We start from the raw sequence: 20,979 nt of genomic DNA, 5'->3' as shown, positions 1-20,979 counted from the left end.
AAAGCCCCCACCCAGGTGGAGGATGGCAACTTTAGGCCGAGAACAAGATTCCTGGAACACTGCCCTGTTACCTCACCAACAACCAATCAGAAGAACGTCACGTGCCCTGCAGCCCTCACCCCAAATTTTGCAGATAAAAACTTTTCCCCCAAAACCATCAGGGAGTTGGGGGTTTTGAGCATGAGCTACCCGTTCTCCTTGCTTGGCCCTGCAATAAACCTTTCTCTGCTCCAAACTGCAACATTTCGGTTTGTTTGGCCTCACTGTGTGTGTGGCACACAAACTTGTGTTTGGTAACACATCCTTGAAAAGATAGCTCAGAATAAAGGCCGTCACTACCTCTGCTTGCAATTGATGCAGAAATGCAAGAGGTCCCAGATGAATTGTCTCCCCACACCTTTTTAATGTGACTTCTTGAATAAGAAAATTATTTAAAGGTATAATAGAGCCTAGAATACGTCAAAAACTGAGACATAATGACTCTTCAGTCCCCATGAAAAATGGGGTGAGAAACTCCCCATGGGTCGGTCTCCTTCCTCAACTTGAGAGCTTTACTATTCCCAACAGCATTTCACTGCTGCTTTAGAGCTTTCCAGTACAGTCCTAAAAGAAAATTGATGTTCAGACAACTTAGCGGCTTTCAACTGTGAGTCATCTTGACCATCTGAATTGTGAAGTTAATTGCTACTATCACCTCTCTGAAAAGAAGTGAAGCTCAGTGATTCAACATCATTAGCAATCCCAAGTCAATGTCTTATTCATTGCGTGAGTGCCAGCTTTGTAGACCATAAGAAGCCCTGAATGGAAGGCTATTATTGCCTATCAACTGTGACACTTTTTATATCATTAGAGATGCCTAAGGGATGGAAATTGATGATAGTTTGCTTTAATTAGGTTCAGAGAGCGTGTGTGTGTGTGCATGCACGTATGTGTGTTGATGAGCAGTAATTTTCAGCGAGTCCCTTTGTTATGACTGATATTTTGGACTAAAGTTATTACTTAAGAGCGATCAAGTTATGGATGGAGAAGAACGAATAAAAAGAAAGATCCAAAGTTTCCTGGACAATATGGTAAAACACCCTAAAGTGCTTCCTCCACCAAATTGTTTTTAATATTTCTACCCAGTTAGCTTCCACCAATCTATTAGCTCAACTCTCCTACTTCGGGCATACAGAATTGAGTAAAGAATTCACTTTAAAACATGTTATATTTTGTAGTTTACATCTGGCAGAATCACTGGTGCATCCAAGTCTTTCTAGATTCTGTACTGATATGTGTATGTTTGTAATCAAAGACCAAATAAGACAGAGAGAGAGAGAGAGAAATTAAAGAGGACAGGAAGCCATATCACTCAATCATTCCAAAGTTATTCACCTCACCTGAGCTTTCTGGAACAAAGCAGAGATCTTATAAATGGGTGAGATGTGTCGAGTGCAAAGGACGTATTCCTCCAGATTGTTGCAAATGTTCACCGTGTAGCTCTATCGCCGATGGTGTAATCTCTGGTGCCTTTGAGAGAAACAATTTGAACTCTGTTGGTTTAGGGAAATAATTTTCAACCTAAATGAGGAATTAACTATGGAGGAGGAAAAAATTAAATTGTTGAAATGTTAAAAGAATTATGCTAAAAGTAAAGGAAAAAGAACTTGATAAATTAAGAGACTGCAGTTATAGTCACCCTAAAGGTTATCTGAGTGACCACCTTCTTAATGGTGGTCATCATACACACTAAATTGCACATATTGGTGATGAGACCAAATTATAAAAGGAATTCACTAGACTGTATGCAATTGAAAATTTGATTAAAACTCATCTGTCTTTGGCTCCAGAGTGAGAACTCAAAGTGTCAGTTCTTCAAGCGGCTGTTAGCTGCTCTACACAGCTCCCAACGATCTCTGCCCCTGCTTTTCACACCCTCATATACATCTTCCCTGCACGGTTTCACAGTGGGCTTGTTTGACCCATAGGACACTACTGTTTATACGGCGATGGTGCCTGCTTCCCGAGGTCATAAAGTGCATTATGGTTTCTGTCTTGCTCTCTGTCTTGGTTCACTCATGCTGAAGAGAGCCAGCAGCTGCCACGTAAGGACACTCAGGCAGCCCCATGGGGAAGGAAGGACACTCAGGCAGCCCCATGGGGAAGGCAGCATGTCGAGGATCTGAAACCTTCTCCTGGCGGACAGTGAGGAACTGTGACCTCCAGCCAACAGCCATGCAAATCAGTGTATTCCCAGCTGACATCGTCAGATACCCTGACGCAGAAATACCCAGCTCAGCCACTCCAAGGCTACCGAGCCACAGAGACTGTGAGAAAATGAACACGTGTTACTGTAAGCCACTCCACTGTGTGTTGCTTTGTTACACCGCAGTAGATAACTAAGTGATGTAATCACCAACACCATCCTCTACGTTAGGAACAAGATAAAAATATTGGGACTGAAAAATATTGGGACTGAACAAGATAAAAATATTGGGACTGAAACCAACACCATCCTCTACGTTAGGAACAAGATAAAAATATTGGGACTGAAACCAAGCAGGACCCTTTGGGGCCTTCTTGGGGACAGACAACCCCTTGAGTCTCCCAACCCTTGTTTGTAGAAAAGCTTTAGCCTCTGAGGCCTTCTCTGAGTTCCAAAGAGCAAATTTAATCAGAGAAGTGAGAAAATGAAGAGGCAAAGGAAAACAGTCAAGCTAGAGAAATAATAATAGTTTAGCCACTAAACAAAGTCAAGGACCTTTAGTTCTTGCTCAGGGTTACAGATCATATTCTGAGCCACGTCCTTTGAGCTGTTTTGAAGATACTGAAACCCCCACCAGGTGGAAGAAGTTAACTGCATGCTGCCCACCAGGACACAGACCCCAGACCAGCTGGAACCAGAAGGTTGATGATGCCGACTCCCGATGACCTCACCACCAACCAATCAGAAGAGTGTCCACCAGCTGATCACACAGCCCGCAACCCCGACTTTAAAAACACCCTGCCTTTAAAAACCTTTCCCTGAAAGGTTTTTAAACCTTTCCCTGAAAGCCATCAGGAGAGTTTGGGCCTTTTAAACACCAGCTACCTGACTCCTTGGTTGGTGTCTGCAATAAACACTGCACTTGCCTTCACCACGACCTGGTGTCAGGAGATTGGCTTTACTGCACGCGGGCGAGCGGACACAAGTTTGGTTCAGTAACAAGACTATGGCTTAGATGAGAAGTATTCAGTACTTCACACATTAGTTGACGTTGGTGTTCAATGAAACTGGTGTCAGTGACATTGATGGTGAGACTACTGTACTCGTCATGCGTGCACAACTCATCAGTTGGTGTAACCCCACTCTTGCAGATATTATAGCCAATGTATTAACAATGCAGAATCTTGCAAAATGGGAGTATCAGTGGATATTTTATTTTTTCATTATTCTCACATGTCCACATTCACACCTGAGAAAAAGATAAAGTCATCAAATTTTGTCTGAACTAGACAAGCTGATTCTAAGATTCACAAGAGGGGGGGAAAAAAAACCATGCAAAAAAGCCAGTAAGATTCAGGAAAAGAAAGTTAATTAAGGGGGAAAATGATGCCTCACAGATATGAAATCATATTTTAAAGCAATAGTTATTAAACAGTTTGTTTCTGGCTCATGGGATATGACAAGAATATTTATTGCATGATTATTCATAGCAATACAAGTTTGGAAGTAATTTAAATGTCCACCAATAGAATAATGGTGAAGAAAATTACGGTATACCCATTCAATAAAGTGCCATGCAAGCATTTAAAAAATAAAGCATGTCAGTATGATTATGGAGCAATCTCCCAAGTGATCAGTTTATGTGGCTAAAATAAGACGTAAAGCAGATGACCCAGAGACGTGCTATGTGGTTAACTGTAAAACTTTACTCTTGTTCCTATAAAAACAGATTTTCAGTTCACAATGATGATTCTTTACTATGACATTTCATTCTTATTTACCTAAAGGACTTAGAGGAAGTGTAGACTCATGAGGTGATTGTTTTAGTGGTTCGAATAGACCTAAGTCTTTTAGAAAAAATTTATAACACACTTGGCTAAACTTGCAAAATAAATAAGGTATTTTAAGATCAATGACCTCTTGATATTCAAGACACCGTTGAAGATTTTTTAAGGTCTTTATTTCTTTATGTTCAAACACATTACTAAACCAAAAGATGAATAGTATACTTTGCTATCAAACAAGCCTTGGAATAAACAGGGTACGACTCTGCGTATTTCATTTCTAAAAATGTCTTGGGAAGAGAGAAATAGAAACTGAACATATGTTGATTTTTCAAAAAAAGGTTATTCTTATTCCATCAAAGATTTTTAAGTTGGGCTTTAAAACTAAGATCCACAAATTATTTATAGTCCGTTCATTAATATGATTTTAGGAATAATTATTTCTTAATTAGTTTCTCAAGAAAGATGAAATGGATACCTACTTGAAGAGTGCTATACAGAAGACTAGGGTTTGTTTCATTTTTTGTTTTTGTTTTGGTAAAGTCTCTGAAATCCTAACAGAGGGGAGCTACTTAATTAAAAAGTTGCTTCACTGAAAAACTGGAATTCAGTAGGAAGTAGTATATTCTATACATATTGCAGATGCAAAAACACGTCTGGCATCTGAAACAGCCAGATAGTTGATTAGACTCTCTTCTTCCTGATTCTAGTCTAAGTCAAAACTTCGAAACAATCCTCCCCACTCTGCCTCTCAAAGGGTTAAATGACAAACTTCCATTTATTAGATTTCCTGATGCTAGCAAATCATGGTAAATCTGTATTCCCTACTATCTTTATCTAATGGGAGAAAAGTCTTAATCCTCATTAGAGGAAAAATAAAAGAAAATAGTCACCATAACTAACAGTCCCTAACATTAGCTCTTTCAGGTAACGTTTAGTTAATATATGTAAAAATTGGCTCTGAGCCATAATTAGAAACACAGAGTATTTGTTTGTCGGCCTCTCCCCTGCAAACTTTAAAAAGTTTCCTTCTTTTCCCCTCTGAAATGTTTCCGCTCTCAGTGGGAGTGCTGTTTCCTACCACTTAAACTTGATTTTCCACTATTAGGGGAAGGATGCTCAGACAGCATCCCATTAATTTCGGTGGCACTAAATTCTATCTAATTCAGCAAGCAGGCCTCTGTTAATGAGGCCTCACATGACAGTGATGGCAAGCCCGCCTCTAAGTGTGGCTGATCGATGGCTCATCCCTCAAGCGGCTCTGGTGGTCAATTACGCAGGCCTCTGAGCAAGGACCAGGGTCCCTTTCTCATTAACAACCCAGACCTGCCTAAAGTCACAAGGCGCGCTTGCCTCGGCATCTCTCCCTCTGTGCCCTGTCCGTCTTTGCCAGGGACCCCCGTGGGGTGTGGCAGGGGAAGCAAGCTCCCTGCAGCCACTTCCACATGGCCCCTGCCTTCCGGCTGGGAGCTGACGGATGGGGAGGTCGAGCTGCAGAGAGAGCCAGCACGGACCTGCTGTTTGACCCCAGGACACAAACCTTGTTTGATGAGGCCCCAGGGGAATGAGGACAAGGAGCCGAATTTAACATAACCCCGCCCTGCACTTGCTGAGAAAGGAAAGAACATGAAATGCCCACATGGCGTCCTTTCCTTCCTGGCCACCGTCCTCTGCAAAGAGCCCTACACACACACACTGCCTCTGGGCCCAGATACCACCTAGGCCAAGGGGTTAAAAAGTCAGCCCTCTGTTACACGGTCGAAACTGGTGTCTCCCAGAAGACTGTCGCGATGTCCCAGCCCACACTTCTCTATGGGAACCAATGCAAAGAAACGTGGTCATAAACCAAAGGAGATACGTTGTTGCCCCCATAGATACAGAACTAATTACTGCTGGTCGGGACGAGGAGGAGTCTTAGGAAGGATGGGGTCGGGGGGGGGCGCGGGGGGGGAAGAAGGAAAAAAAGGACATGCTGATGGGTGGGAAGTGTCATTGTTTATTTAAATTGTTTATTGATTTTGCCAAAAAAGGAAAGAGATGCGGCAGCCCGTCCAGTGCCTTGTGCAGTATGACAGGCGACTTTCTCCATAAGAACTAGTTCATTCTCTTCTGGGCACTGGCATCCTGAATCCCCCAGAGGGTCTCTTTTTGACAACAGAAGAAACCCTGGTCTGAATCACCTCCTGCTGTAGGTTGGCGTGCACCTCTTCGTAAGTAATTTCAAATACGCAGAAGCCCTTTTTTTCTGCGGCCACAATTAATTACACCCCGTTAGTAGGTGGTACTGTGTGTCTCCTGGTGGTGATTTGATTTCAAAGTGAGGGGAAAGCAGCGATCTGGTGGCCACCGAGGAGAGGGCATGGCATAAGAAGGAAAAAGACATGGGAGCAAGTGGAGAGTGTTGGCGGGGGCGGGGGGTGATGGCAACACTGGGTAGCACTGATGCACTACTTCCTTGTCCTCAGACTCTGACGATGAACAGATCAGCAATGAGAGGCTCAAGCAGGACTGTCCGGGGGTGTGTTTGTGTATGTTTACTTCCCTGGTAGTACTGCGCTCGACCATCACAGCCATTGGTCTGTGCTTCACATCTTCCCTTTACTATACAAAAGCCCTCCAGCCCCCACTGCGATCACAGGACGAAGGCCAACGACGGTACACACCGTACAGGCAGGAGGCTGAGCCTCAGACAGTGCGAGTGGATAGACCACCCTCCTCCAGCCTCCGAGCTGACGTGAGACACCCCAGCCTCACAGCACTTGACTTCCCTCTTGTGCAAAAGGGGCCTCAGAATGCCAGCTGGTGGACGAAGGACTGCTCCCCACTTCACTCGTGGGGAAAGCGAGACTGGAGGAGGGGACAGGCGACGAGACATTTGTTATATCCTCTTGCAGGGGGGATCCTTACAGAAAAGAAGTGGGAAATGGAGGCAAAGACAAAGCAAAGATGAGACGCATCTTTCGGTTTTTAGGCAATAAGGACAGCACACCGCCCACCTCATCATCCCTTCACGTCAGCCAGGGGAAGCATGGGAAGAAAGGCAGGTGAGGGACCACAGAAGGACAGTGGCGGCCCTCTTTTGAAGACTGCCTTAGGGGAATCCAACCTCATGCCGAATTTCTCTCTTAGCAACAGGCTAATTCCTAAAATTTTGATACAAGATTTACATTTGTCCGAGTTTCACGCATTTCTCTCCTTCACTGGCCAAGGAGACGGCACAATCCTGGCTTAGGCTGCTGAGGGATTTATGTGCTAGGAGAGAAGAGAGATAGGCTGGGGCGCCTGAGATCCATAGATGACAGTCTCCACCGATCAATCGGCCAGATAATTGCACAGCCCTTCACACCACCTCGCAGAGCCATGGCTTCGAGGGAGACAAGATCGACTCTTTCTTTTGTGCCATCTTAATGATATCGGCGAGAATTAATTCAGGGGGAATGCGTTCATTATTTCAATATTGTAATTCGTATTTCTTCATTGATTATTTTGATGTTAGAGAATGGTCTGAAACGATGTGACCCCAAAGGCTCCAGAATTAATGACACACAAAGGAGCGTCAAGAAGACTGAGCTGCAGGAAATGCTCACATGCACACAGCAGGGAGGCTGTACACACGTGTGTCTACACACCACGGCTGGCAATCAGGGCAAATTCACACAATCTGATGCTTCCTCACAGTATGGGGGCCCTTTTCGCTCTGAGTTTCTCCATCTGACTGAACTTCTCTCCCTGCTGGAAGGCTCCCAGGGAAGGGAGTGCAAATCTGGAATCGGCAGACACGGTTCTGTGCTGTGTTTTTCGCTGAGGTCTTAGAAAAGATATTTAACTTCACAGCGGCTGAATTCTCCCATCTTTCAAGACGGGATCATTGTTTCCGTCCGTCTAACCTCATGGTGTCTGTTAAATGGGGAAAAAACGGTGCCCAGATAAGTCTTTAGTATGTGGGGCTGTCCTGGGCATTGTGGGATGTTTGTTTTATTTTACTTTTCATTCTGTTTTACCTGGGTAAAGATGCATAGGCATCTTTTTATTTAGTTGATGTATTGTTGCTGTACAATATTACGTAAGTTACAAGTGTACAATATAGTGATTCACAATTTTTAAAGATTATACTCCATTTATAGTTATTATAGAATACTGGCTACATTCCCCGTGTTGTACAATATATCCTTGTAGCTCATTTATTTTATACATAATATCCAGTTTGTACCTCTTAATCTCCTACCCCTATGTTGCCCCTCCTCCCCTCCCCACTGGTAACGACTACTTTGTTCTCTGTATCTATGAGTCTCCTTCTTTATTATATTCACTAGTTCGTTGTATTTTTTAGATTCCATAAATGCGCCCTGGGGGATAAAACTGTCCCCAGTTGAGAACCACTGATTTAATTCAACCAACGTTTCCTGTGCATTTACCACGCGGAACAGACAGAGCCGAAGCAAGCGGATTTTCTTCCTGCCCTCACTGTGCAAGGAGGTGTTGGGGAGAGAGAAGCATGACCCTGAATAATCACCAAAGTCTTTGTGGTTCTTTTCTCGAATGTGTGTCTCCCTCCCCAAGCTTCCGGCAGCCACACCCTCTTCCCCGAACTGGGGGCATCTACAGAGTCACCTAGGCAGGAATTTACGGTAGATTTCAGGTCGGGAGGGTAGCAATGAGAGAGAGAACCACGTGCTGGTTGAAGCCCAGGTAGCATGAGTCCTGGATCTATGAGTGTGTGGTCAGGCTGGAGCAATGGACAGGGAGAAGGGAGAGGCCCAAGAATCCAGTGCGGGGCCTTGTTCAGGCTGAAATTCCTCTGAGGCATCTAAGTGGATTGTGCTAATTAGGCAGGAGAATGTACAGTCTTGGGAGTTCTCCAGAGAGACGGGCTGGGACACACGGATATAGGATTCTGTTGGGAGGCAAAGGGTATGAGGACGAGCTCCATAAACCAGGAGACACAGAGCCGGGCTCTGAGAACGCCGAGAGTTACTGGCCACGTGGATGAGGAAGAGTAGACGATGAAGCTGAGAAGGAGCCGCTGGAAAGGTGGCCCCTGGCAAGTTTCTGTATTTGTTTTTTTCTTGAACAGCCTAGATCATCTTTGTATAGCTATGCTCAAGTGCTGTTTTCACTCAAGAATCCCTAAAGGACATTGTCATTGTGTGTGTTTGCTTCTGGTTTGCTTTCACGTCTTTTGCTGTCCTTCTAATTCCTCAGAGAGGTCATTCCATAAATGGTTAATGGTGGGCGGGCAGAATAACCCTTAGGACCCAGCTCTGTGACCCCTACGTTGGCGCTCTGTGCCTGCCTTCTTAGGTGTGGGGTAATTGCAACATAATAAGACTATGCATGGATGCCATTGTCTTACTCTTTTCCCTGATAATCAAAGCACCCATCTCAATGACAGGGCTCACTGAATTATCTGTAAGTCAAAATTTAGTTTTCAGTGTCTCACCATCGGTGCTCTGTGTCTGACTTTCTCACTTGCATTTGCAAGAGAAATAGTGTCCCTGTTTCTGTGGATTTTGAAATTGAAAGAAGAGGATTTGGGGCGTAGTGGATTTTTTTTTTTTTTTTTAATGCCAGGATAAAGCACTTTATTCAGGCTACATTGAGAGATTCCTCACTTGGCTATCTGAGAGGTATTTTTTGTGTGGCTGTGTTCCAATAAAACTTTATTTACAAGATGGGAGTAGGGTGGATTTGGCACATGGGTTGTAGTTTGCTGGGCCCTGGTCCAGGTGAGTGGTTGTCAGACATTGTCACGCATGGGAGTCATTCGGGGGACTTGTGGAAACCTTCCCTGCTGGCCCCGCGCCAGAGGCTCTGATTCAGTAGGCTGGGGGTCGGGTGGAATAATGTGCGTTTCTAACAACCTCCCAGGAGATACTGATGCTGCTGGACCCAGGACCCCACTTGAGAACGAGCCACATTTACAGAGGCGGATAGTAAGACCAGACAGAAGGAAAAACCACATATGCAGTCACACGGCTGGTGAAGGGCAAAGCTCAGAACCTGGGTGTCCTGGCTCCCGGCATTGCTACATGGGGGTTTTTAGTGTGTGGGTACTGGTAGCGAAGGTGTGGTGCATAAGGACTTGTTTTGGGGGCAGACATGTGACATATCCCTCCAGGACGACAAGCACACGGGAGCCCCACCCTGGAGGAAGGGCGGCGGCCGGCTCGAAGGTCAGAGGGGACTCCCCGGGGCGGGCCATCGCGGGACGGTGCTCAGCGTCTGTTCTCATCTCTATGCAAGAGGACAGATTACTCAAAGCGATCCCCCGATGGGCTGGAGTATCCGTTCGACGTATGCAGATAGATGGAAATATATGCGTCTCTATTATAGATGCCGGGAAGCATTTGTTCGCCACAAGAGACAAGTAAAAGTGACTAAACTGGACTATGGAAAAACATGTTCATGAAGCAAATAGCCAAAAAGATGGTACCCGCTGCATTTACAAAAAGGATGTCTGGTAAAAAAAAAAAAAAAAAAAAGAAAAGACAAAAGACGGACATCCCATAAATGAGGAGAAGAGTCTGGCAGAGAGGTGTTTTTAGAGGCAGGATAATCTGTCCCTGACATCCTCTCACTTATTAGCACTGTGACCATGGATCTGGGTCCCAGCCCCCTCATACTGAAAACATAATGAGTTCTACCTTAGCAGGTTTTATAAGCATTAAATGGGATAATATATATCAGGGTGTCTAACAGCATATGGCAAGGCATGTGATTCATGCCCAGGAGAGTCTACGCTTTCATCAGAAAATGTTTCAACTATTTATATTTCTACTCTCACGTCTGAAGAATAGTGGTGGATACATCCACGTGCTATAAAATATTGTTCGCACCTTGGCAAAACTTTAGGCATCGTCTCTATTAGAGAACCTATAAAAATTTCATAAATATGAAATTAGAGCCTGCAGGAGTGTATATTTTATTCTGTGCTTATGATGTGTGCCTGCAGGAAATGACCCTTTATATGCATAAGGCTGTACCACATTTATGCTCTGATTCTGATTCCTGGATGCGGGAAACAGAGCTACCATTTGCCCGACGTAATTCCTTCCCTGTTCCCCTTCTCTTTCATCCAAAACTGTCAAAAAAGGGAGCATTATAGTAACTACTGTGGTATCCAAGCAGGTTTATGTTCATTATTTTAGTTAGACATGACGATGGTTCTTCTGGCTCATAGAAATTAGTCCAGTTAAAGGCACTGAAAATATGGATGGAAACTTTAGAACCCTTGGGATAAACTTACAATTTAAATAGCGCACTGAGTCTGCAAGCATGTTTGAAGTGCCTTGTAGTTTTCAGGGCTCAAGTCCAAGGTCACGAAGATGAACAAGAAAAATTCCCTGAAAAATTCCCTATCCCCAAAGAGAATATGGCTGTGGAGCTATACCTGGAAACAAATCACAGCAAAGCAGTGTGAAAAGAACTAACCTCCCCAGAGGCGGCCGCGTGAGAACAACCCCTCGGCGGTTGAGTGGACAGTCACCTGCTGGACGTGTGTGTTTGGCATTAGGGACGTGAAGAGACTTGAGACGAGAAGCTGTGTGCATGACCCCATAACTGTGGCCAAGCCGGACGCAGCGGTGGCCACTGCGCCTTCCCCACTCCCAGGCTGGACTCCCCTTTCAACCGGGGTGCTGGCCCATTTGCCTGACGCCACTGTGAAATGTCTCTTCCAACAAAACTATGAACCCGTGTCTCTTACTCTCTTCCCAGGTCAAATCATCACGTTTTGATTCTGAAAAATACGAGTTTAGCCTACGTATGGTTGAGATAACGTTTGCGTGGCTGCAGCTCTTATTTCTCTCCACATCTTTAACACTTGGGGAAGAACAGCTGACCCAGGTAAGCAGAGACGCGTTGGACCTGAAGACAGGGAGCTTCCCCTACCGGAACCACCCTCTGTGTCATTTTCAAGGGTCAACACTTCCGGCTCGGGTACGCGAGGAGGAGGCGATTCTAAATCAGAGGGTCCGTCTACACTCTCAGCGCGAATGTGTAGGGAGAGCGGCCAGACGCCCCTGAGCTGCCCTAACTGACCACAGTCAGAAGTGAAACAGAGGAAGGGGCGAGGGTGGGCTCCAGGGAAAGACGTCACGGGCAGAGACCGCGGGAGGGGGACAGCGGTGACCAACAGAACGTGAGGAAATGACACTGCGATGTTCCCGCGGTGGGCACCGCGCCAGGAGACAGCGCCACGGTGGCCCTGTGACTTCCCGGGGCTCGTCCGGGAGAAGGAGTCGCATCCCCGGGTGAGCATCACGGCTGTAAATGATGGTGAGAAAGGCGTGCACAGACTTTACTCTCGCATCCTGAGACTCAAAGCACACGGGGCGGGGCGGGGCGGGGGGTGGGGGGGGCGGCGCGGAGACACCCCGTGCAGAGCTGCGGATGATGTCACACGTGTCGCTTCGAGCAGTTCATTTTGCCAAGCTGACGCCTCGGAGTTTTGACAATTCTGTCAAACCCTTCGAGCCTTAAGTGAAAGGCCCCGTAATCCCTTCTTTAAAACAAGGGGAACTGCAATCTTCCACCAGCATGCAGATGGCCTTCCCCAAGACGTCTATTTGAAAGTTCTGGGGCAGCTGTCTCCAAACCTTGGGCACTGGCGGTGGGTGTGAACACAGAGCTTAAGAATGATCCCGTCATTGGGAGTATCTAGAATGAGGTCCCTCGAAGACATGATTTTAATGGAATATTTTATGCCTTTCTGTATGTGTGGGAACCACACAAGGATGAGAGGACTTGCAGTTTGCATGACAATCAACAACTATGGCCCATACTTTTGTACTTTATCAGGGCACCAAGCGACTTCAGATTTTAAAGAGAGCTCAATCGACATCAACGGAGCATCTTCTCTTGGTAAAGAACTGTTCACAGGCTTTAAAAATGAGTAAGGATCGGTCCAAAACAAATGGAAAAATGAGTCTTGCATGGAAAGAAAGCAGGAAACAGAGTGATGGTGGCCGGCGGCTGGGGAGGAGGAGAAATGGGGAGTTTTGTTCAGTGGGTGTAGACTTTTGATGATACAAGATGGATAAGTTCTAGGGACTTCCGTGGCGATCCGGTGGTTGAGACTCCACGCTTCCACTGCAGGGGGCGCAGGTTCGATCCCTGGTCAGGGAATTAAGATCCCGCATGCTGCACGAGGCAGCCAAAAGATTAATTAATTAATTAATTTAAAAAAACAGATGGATACGTTCTAGAATTATTCAGAAAACTGTTCCAGCAGTTAACACCCCCATTACCACCACCACTAAATAGCATCAGATCTTGAGGTGAGAGACAGTGGGTCGATGGAGGTTTGTGGTTTTATTTTGGTGATTGCTTTCAAATCATTTGAATGCTAACAGAGAAGAGCTACCTCTAAACAAACAAGAGAATAAACATCTTCCTCTAAATTCCAGAAGGAACAGTAAGAGCGTGGATGGCCTCTGGGGAAGCAGTTGAAAATGGGAGAGGTCATGAAGCAGGACACTTCAGTGTTTTTTGTGTTATAAGCCTTTTTAAACAACAGCTGACCTTTTTATTGAAGTATAGTTGATTTACAATATTATTAACTTCAGGTACACAGCATAGTGATTCAATTTTTTATAGATTATACTGCATTTAAAGTAATTATAAAGTATTGTCTATCTTCCCTGTGCTGTACAATATAACCTTGTAGCTTGTTTATTTTATACCTAATAGTTTGTACCTCTTAAACCCCTCCCCCTAACTTGCCCCTCCCCCTTCCCCTTCCCCACTGGGAACCACTAGTTTGTTCTCTGTATCTGTGAGTCTGCTTCTTTTTTGTTATATTCACTAATGTGTTGTATTGTTTAGATTCCACATGTAAGTGAAATCATACAGGATTTGTCTTTGTCTGACTTAGTTCACTTAGCATAATGCCCTCCAAGTCCACCCACGTTGTTGTAAATGACAGGATTTCATTCTTTTTTATGGCAGAGTAATATTTTATTGTATATATATTGAAATTATTTGTGTGAAGTCTTCAAATACAATGAAATGCAACATCCTTTTCTGATGGCTTCCGCACCAAGACCTAACATGATCTTCTGAACTGTGATTATGTCACTCTCTTATTTAAGACTCTTCAGCACAGCTCAAAATGCCCTAAAAGTCTTAAGGCTCTAATGTGGCCTGAGGGATGCTTCCACCTCTCCTCATCTCCCCTTCTTCCCTCAAGTCTGGGTTTCCTGTTTCATAGCATGTGAGGCTTCTGCTTTCATATCTGGACTTCTCTGTGCCTTTCTGAAGATAGAGCCTTTCTCTTTTGTTCACAGCTATTTCAGTGCCAACACCACTGCTGAATATTTACAAGGTGAATGGACACACATGCTTATCTCATCTCCCTGACTGATGAGTCGCAAAAAATTCAGGTTGTCAGAAAAGACACCTTGATGAGGGTTGACTGAAAATGGAAGTAACTCTGAGTTTCTGTTTGCTGACTTGATAAAAATAACATGCTTCCCATATGCCCGGTATGTTACCACATTCCTCTCAGGGAAGAGATTCTCCATCTAACATTTCCCCATGCCCACTTTATCCTAAATGGGGGGGAAGATATACTTGGCAAAAAAAAAAAAAAAGTAAGTCTAGGAAAAAAAACTGGAATTAACAGAGCATTAACTACCTTGGTTACAGTCATTTAAGTTGGAAACTGAAATCCAAAGTGTGGGTATTTAGAGGTCTTCCAGTGTGGTAAGTTCCAACATCAGTCCTTGGACCTGCTGTATCAAAGAGAGATGAAGGACTTGGCAAATATATGTGACTTGCAGTCTCACTGCCAACTTGCTGGATCAGAATCTCTGGTGGAAAGGCTTAAAATTGGGCATTTTCTAAAATTTCCCCATGTAATTCCCACAGGTATCCAGTTTTGAGAATGGGATCTGGTCCAGCCTCAATGCAAGACTTGGAGAGATGGGTCATTGGGTCTTTGCCTGAAATCCTTAGAGGAGAAACTGTTCACTGAAATAAAAACACACAACGTGAGAGCTGTGAGTTTCAGTTTTATTTGGGGACCTTACTGAGGACCGTAGCCTGGGAGACATCTCACATAGCTCTAAGGAACTGTTCCTAAGAGGTACAGGAGGAGCCTGGATATATATGATTTTTTATTTTTTGGCTGGGAAATACATGTAGTCAAGCATACATCTTAGTAAAAGATTATTGCGAATCACACACACACACACACACACACACGCACGCACAAAAACAAAAACAGAAAAACCCCAGACATTTCAAGTTAATGCTTTTAGTGCTCATCTATGTATGGGAAGATGCAAGAACCTGGGGTCACTGAAATCCTTCCTTATATAGGCATCTTAACTATCTAGGGGTCATGTATCCAAAACACTGAATACTTCATCCTGTTTTCCCCCTGAATTCCTTTCAGGGTTTACTGAAGGTCAGTGACTGCAGTGGCTAACGATTTGATCCCTGTAGAACTCGATGGCGGGCAGCAGTCTTTGTTTTACAAAACTCACTGCTTTACATGGAAGTTTACTCTATTTTCAGAAATCTCAAATGGTTAGAAAGTATTCATTTTAAATTACCTATACCTACACCCCTACAACTTTTATTCATGGGCACTTATTTGCTCTTGCAGAATCAACAGAACAAATCTAAACCTTTCTCATCATTGGAAGCCCTTGAAATATTTGAAAAGGGCTACCATGTTGTACTGATTATCTATTGCTGTGTATCCAGTTATCACGTTATCTCAAATTTGTGTATTGAATCATCCAATCAGTGACCTGAAACAACAACATTTATTGCAATTTCTGCAGATCAAGGCTCTGCTTGGTCCTCTACCTTGGGAGGGTCTCTCACAGGCTAAAACTCCAGTCAGGGCTATGGTCTCCTCTCCAGAATCTACCCGGGAAGGATTTATGCCCAAGCTCCCTGATGTTGCTGAAAGGATTCAGCTCCTCATGAACTGATGGACAGAGAGCCTGTCAGTTCTATCCTCTGTTGGCTGAAGGCTGCACTTGGTTCCTTGCCATGTGGGCCTCTCCAATATGGCAGCTTGCCTCATCAGCACCAAGCATAGATGGCAACAGAGAGAGTTGAGGGTCTCTTAGCAAGAGAGAGTCCTGGTCTTTAATAATAACTGTTATGGACTGAATGTTTGTGTCCCCTCCCCCTCCCCCCAAATCCATACATTGAAGCCCTAACTCCTAATGGGATGGTATTTGGAGGTGGAGCCTTTGGGAGGAGATTAGGGTTAGACGGATGAGGTCATGAAGGTGGGACCCCCATGATGGGATTAGTGCCCTTTAGAAGAGGAAGAGACACCATAGTCCATTTTCCCTTTGCCATGTGAGGACACAGCAAGAAGGCGGCTGCCTGCAAGCTGAAAGGAGAGCCCTCATCTGCCATCACTTTGGTCTAGGACTTCCCAGACTCCAGAACCGTGAGAAATGTGTCTGTTGATAAGCCACCCAGCACACTGGTACGTTGTTACGGCAGCCTGAGCTAAGACAACAACCTCGTCTCCGATCACTTTTTTCTGTACTGTGTCCATTGAAAAGCAGCCCCCCCAGGATTCCTGCACACACAGAAGTGGAGGGATTTACACAAGGGTGTGAATAGCAGGAGGCAAGGCTCATTGGGGCCATTTCAGAAGGTCTCCCACCACACATATGGTCCTGAGTTTTCTTTTCTGCAGATCGTCATTTCACTTAATCACCTCTCATAAAAGCCATGTTTGCATCTCTTCATTCCCTGCACTGGTCTTTGCTTGCACTGTGATCTTTGGCCATGGATGTTCTAACATCTCATTCAAAAATGAAAACAAGAGAGGATCTCTCTCTTCTTTCCCCCAGGTCCCAGTTATTTTATTTTAGGAAAGTGTATTTCAATCTGCCCAAAACCATCAAGATATTTTCTGCATAAGTCCAAAAGCAGCTCCTAAGAAGAGATGAATAGATGTGTGAAAGTGTGTTCTGACACCCACTGTCCAAGGAGCCTTCTTGGTCTTCTAGTTTCCGCTTGATGTCTCAAAACCCACATTATATGTGAAATCTCATCGCTCAAGCTGAGAAAGCTTTGTTCTCCAATAGCCTTGAAGTTTCAGATGCACACAGAAGCTCCATAGTGCTGCACAGACATCCTCGGTGGCATCCTTTAGATTATTCTGAACTCTTCCAAATCCCAGCAGTTTGAAATGCACATGCTGAGTAAGCCTCAGCAGAACTGAGAAAGGTCTATAAAGATGATCTTACAGTTAGCATCGGCTAGAGGATTTTATTTTTAGTTTCCTTTGGTCTGTTTCGAGTCACAGACAGACTACCATTGTTAAGGACCCAGCAAAATATTTAAGATTCAATACATCTGTTTATCTGCCAGCCATAGGTTCCCAACTGAAAGTGAACAAATTTATAAATATGCTGGGCACATAGGACAAATAGAACAAACTCTCTGCTTTTCCAATTTCCTCCATACAACAGTTCGTGTATTAAAAATGTACTGGGCTTTCCCTGGTGGTGCAGTGGTTGAGAATCTGCCTGCCAATGCACGGGACACGGGTTTGAGCCCTGGTCTGGGAAGATCCCACATGCCGCGGAGCAACTAGGCCCGTGAGCCACAACTACTGAGCCTGCGCATCTGGAACCTGTGCCCCGCAACAAGAGAGGCCGCGGTAGTGAGAGGCCCGCGCACCGCGATGAAGAGTGTCCCCCGCTCGCCGCAACTAGAGAAAGCCCTCGCACGAAAAACGAAGACCCAACACAGCCATAAATAAATAAATAAATAAATAAATAATCCTTCCCTCTACTTAAAAAAAAAAAATGTACTGAATTCGTCAATGTCCACTCCTCCCTTCCCCACCAAATAGGAATAGAAACCACTGTCATTAACATTTTTATTGTTAAATCTATGCAGGACTTACCTTGCGTGTCTATACTATGAATGTGCCTTGGGAATAAACCCAGAACACAGCTAGCATATATGAGCAACTAAATGTCTGTTTGCTTTCTTCCTTTGGCTTGCATCACATGCCACAGGTAAAACAGAGTACCGAGGTAGTATGGTGAAAAAAACTCATGTGCTTTTGAGCTATACAGTTTTGGGTGTGCAGGTGAATTTAATTAAAGCACTGGAGAAGTATGTGCAAATAATTCATCCTTTCTAACTCTCCTTTGTTTTCATTTAAGAAATGTGAATAATATGTTTTGTGATGGTGGTGGTGACAGTTCAAAAGGTCAATGAAACAAAGAACGAAATGTATGAAAGTGTTGTCTGTTGTCTTTCTCTCTGCTATTTCTAGAGCTTGCTAAGAAATTCCTTCCAAACAACAAGGAACTAGCGTACAGTCCAGTGAACTATACTCAATATTTTGTAATAACCTATAATGGAAAAGAATCTGAAAAAGTATATGTATAACTGAATCACTTTGCTGTACATTGAAACTAACAAAACATTGTAAATTAACTATACTTCAATTTAAAAAAAAAAAAGATATTCCTTCTGGAAGGACATTCCTGTTACTGGAAATATTTGGTACAATGTGCTCAGATCCCCAAAAGTTTAACACTCAAGGGGCATTACTTAAGTATAAACAGAGAATGAAAATCTTAGTAATACATTGAAGAAAGGAAGGATTTTGATGAGATTCTAAGGTAAGTCAAGAACATGAAGATGGGTCTTCTGCCCAAGAGGAAAAAATGGGATTCTGAAAATTACTCATTGCTTTCCATGAAAGCTCTGTTCCCACAATTATTATTTATCCCCTCAACCTGAATCTTACTAACACTTCTCTCTGCACCCAATGCCCCCACCCCGCACAAGGGTGGTCCATGTAGAGGCTGCCTGGACTCATTTAGGGCACCTCTAGTGCAAAGATTTGTGTTGCTAACTGACATGTGTCATTTCTCTTTGGTGTCTCCATAGAATGAATGAAGCGATGGAAGAGTGGATTCACTTAAAACCATATTTGAAAAAAGTCTTCTTGGGTTCGTGCTACTGTTTTCTAAAACCAAGCCTGCAGGGGCAATAGTTTGTCTCACTTCACAACTACGGGGTCCAGGCAGGGAATTCTGTGGTCTCCTCGCTTTTATAGGAGAATTTGTTTTTCAGCCTCTATTCGTGTTTAGTCCCAGACTAGGTGCAGTTGGCCGCGTTTTGTGCCTTTGTCATCTGCATCATCTTTGGAGAGGGGAAGACAGAACACACAGGAAATAATTTTTTAAAACAACAAGAATCGGCTGCCATGTGTGAAAGATGCTTGCCCTAAAGCAGCAAGACAGGGGTCGGTGTCAAGTGTTTGTACCATGATGAGGTGTGGGTCGGCATCATCACAGAGTGTGGGGTGATGTGAGCAAAGACAGGAACGGGGAGATACCCAGAGGGCTGGAGGTGGGGTTCAAGACAGAGGTGAACGACCTTCCTAGGATAGAGGAGGGACGGAGCCAAGGGGGAGTCACCCTCTTTCAAACAGGAAGAACGAAACGATGGTGCGGAAAGCCTGTGTGCAATTACATCTGTACTCTTTCCAATAAAATTGTGTATGTCGTGGGCATACGCATTACAAAATTAAATTTTAACATGTGAAATTCTTAAAATCTCTAAATAAACATGCTTGGGAAACCAACATTTCTGTAGGATCAAGGAACATTGCAAGGGTGGCTACTTGAAGGAAAGGGAGTCCTGGGAAGGAGATCTGGGGTGGAGGCCTTGGGGATTCAGAGTGCGACCCGGTTAGAGGATGTGGGAGTGACTAACCACTGCTACTGCACACCATGTCTCAGGACCACATTCGGTGAAAGAAAAAGACCTGGGCGATCTCTTTCACCAGATGCTAGTGCGCTGCTCTTCAGAGCGCCCTAGGAAACTCTCGTCAGGCTTTGCTGATCCCAGAGAAATAAACATCACACCGCACCTTGGGAGAACGGGGAGAATTAGGGCAGAAAGAGACAGCTGTGAGGGAGTCATTCCCAGCCCACCCGCATGGTCCCGCCAGGTGGAGCACGCAGCCCCTGGGCACCAGCAGGAGGGCAGTGGATTAGGTGCTGAGCAGGAAAGGAAGAGCCTGCAGGTGGTGCGATACCAAAGACCACGTGTTCTTCTCCTTTGGGACACTGTGGATGGGGGTGGATGTATCTCTGGCTCCTGCTGGATCACGACGTGAGGGCCTTAACCCCCACCAAGCCTCCTGTAGGGGAGAGGAGCAGTGGAGGGCAGAGTGCTGGGTCCCCCGCATCATCCACACAGGAGGAGTCTAGGCGAGGAACCCCAGCAGCACACCTGGGATGAGGGTGCAGGTGTTCTGGAACCTCCTACTGAGTCCGCCCGTTCTGGCCCCACCTGAGTCCTGCCCCGGCTGCTGGGAATGAGAGAGATCCTATCATCACCCGAGACCTCCGTATCACACACAGGACTGATTTCTGAGTTGTGTGTTTAAACCTAAGCCTCATTCAAAGGAGTAGGTGGCAGCTGGGCTGGGCGGTGGGCGGGCACATGATCAATATCAGCTTACTGACTTGATCTGACTTATGAAAACAAAGTGCAATTCATACTAAGAATTAAAAAACAAACAAACCTTGTAGAGTCAATTCTCATTGTCATGACGAAAATGTCTCTGATCTAATATATATTCTCCACCAAAACATTTGCTACTGCTTTTACATATTCTCTTGAGCTCATCAGAAACAGTATTCAATATTTTGAAAATTCTCCCACATGTAGACTAGCACCTACTCTTCTTCCTTCCCAAGGGAAGATGATCTTAGCTGGAGCTTTAAGAAATTTCTTACGTGCTTTTGAATGGGGAGTCTGTTTTACTTCCTTTCATAACATACCTTAAAAGTGTAGCTTTATTGCAAAGTTGGACACTGGAGAAAAATAATACCTACACGCAACTTGATGCATGGCTGTAATGAATGTGCAATCTACATCAGACCGTAAGGATGCTAACTTCATTTCTGTCTTTACTCGGGAGCTTAACTGAATCCTGAGAGAGGGATCTAATGTCTTGTTAGAGAAGATGGTTCTTAACCTGGTCATTCT

General features: G+C 44.6%; 1 long non-coding RNA gene across 1 annotated transcript in view; it reads right to left on the bottom strand.

Moving 5' to 3' along the window:
• Positions 1-20,979, bottom strand: part of LOC133082906 (uncharacterized) — a 220,469-nt gene that overhangs the window by 89,110 nt on the left and 110,380 nt on the right. The window contains exon 2 of the long non-coding RNA XR_009699079.1: positions 1,380-1,509. This is a non-coding gene — a long non-coding RNA (uncharacterized LOC133082906). The remainder of the gene's footprint in view (positions 1-1,379; positions 1,510-20,979) is intronic.

Source organism: Eubalaena glacialis, chromosome Y, assembly GCF_028564815.1.
Source record: "Eubalaena glacialis isolate mEubGla1 chromosome Y, mEubGla1.1.hap2.+ XY, whole genome shotgun sequence".
NCBI lineage: Eukaryota > Metazoa > Chordata > Mammalia > Artiodactyla > Balaenidae > Eubalaena > Eubalaena glacialis.
The sequence above is the reverse complement of the archived record's forward strand: the minus strand, read 5'-3'. Positions and strand labels throughout refer to the sequence as shown.